The sequence below is a fragment of the Rhagoletis pomonella genome, unplaced genomic scaffold, assembly GCF_013731165.1.
Source record: "Rhagoletis pomonella isolate Grant_MI unplaced genomic scaffold, Rhpom_1.0 Rhpom_scaffold_00001, whole genome shotgun sequence".
In the NCBI taxonomy this organism is placed as follows: domain Eukaryota; kingdom Metazoa; phylum Arthropoda; class Insecta; order Diptera; family Tephritidae; genus Rhagoletis; species Rhagoletis pomonella.
In genome coordinates, this window is record NW_023458555.1 from 84,977,583 (window position 1) to 84,979,197 (window position 1,615).

Consider the following 1,615-nt stretch of genomic DNA (forward strand, 5'->3'; position numbering starts at 1 on the left):
GTATAACGATTAAAAATGATCAAAAAAATAAAAATCATAAAATAACGATTAAAAATAATCGAAAAAATACAAATCACAACATAACGATTAAATTTTGATTTTTATTATAAAAATCATAACGGTTACGGTCCTGGTAAATAATTCATATTTTAATAAAACGAAATTATCCATATGAACACATTCGTTAGAAAACCGAAATAATGCATATAACAAAAACCGAAATAATGCATGCATGCACAATTTCTGTTCAAAATGCGTATGTGAAAGACTAAGTAATGCATACATGCACAGTTTCGGTTGGAAACCGAAATAATGCATATGAGAAAATACCGAAATTATGCATATACGTATTTTCGATTTAAAAGCGAAATAATGCATATGGAAGAAACGAAGTAAAAGACTCAAATACGAAGTTGTAAATTCCGATTATTAAAAAATTCTGCCAACGGTAGACGTAAAGTCCGTACTATTAAAGTCTATGTTATAAGATGATGGTACTCGATTTAAAATCAGTACAGTATTTACTTCAGTTTATTACTTATTATTATTATTTTATTCTATGAGTATGTCGTTTTGAATATCCACTTTCAAAAATAATGCCGCATAAATCGACCACTATTTGAATATTGCTTTAAGTCTAATTAGTTTAACAAAAAATTCACGCTCAATTGGTTGTATATCTCATGTGATTTTCGGTCCAAAATTTTGTTTAATATTATACCGAACGTGGGCTGAGAATGGCGTTTAACGCACTACCTCGAATCTTTTTATGGACCAAGTTGTTTGTCCCCTTCGGTCCCTTCTGTCGCCAACAGGGTACGCAACAAAGATCAAGACTATCCACCCCCGAATTTACCGAAAGACCAAAACAGACTGAGAATATTCAACCAGTTTGAGAATGTTAAACGAGATTACTTTGATACGAGTTTCAAATTTTATTGGGAATGAATACCCAAAGAAATTACAAAAATAAAGAAAAATTAATAGTTTGGTTCAATTAATATTGACCGTGTTATGTTGTTGTAGTTGTAGCGGCTACTAAGCCCCGTTCGGGGCGGTTCATCCATCAACGTTGTCTATTTCATCTAGGGGGAGGCCCAGGAAGTGTGCTACTTCCAGCGGGGCTGTCCATAGGGACAGGGCCGTTAGCTGCGTGGGATTCTCAGGGCATGTGAAGAGGTGCCGGGAGTCATGTGGCGACTCTCCACATGCCGGGCATTGGTTGGGCACATCCTCGTTGATTCTGTTCAGGTAGCTGTTGAGGCTGCTGCAATAGCCGGAGCGAAGTTGGGCTATTGTAGTGCGGGTCTTCCGAGGCAGACAAAGTTCTGTCCCGTCCACGTCTGGTGGTTGTGTGCCTAGAACGGCATTCACAGGGCGGGAGTCTACATAACTTGAGACTGATTCCCTGTGAATGCCGTTCAGGGCCTGTCGTTAGGTTAACGGGTCCACAGGTTGTTTAATATACCTCTGGACTTCGTCTGTCAGTTCGTAAAGATGCCTCCTGACGTGCCGTGGCGAGGGCTCTCCCGCGAGCAGTTGCCCGCTGGGATGGCCACGTCTGTGGCTCGCAGCGAGGAACTGCTTGCAGAGCATTATGTTATGCTCCTTTACT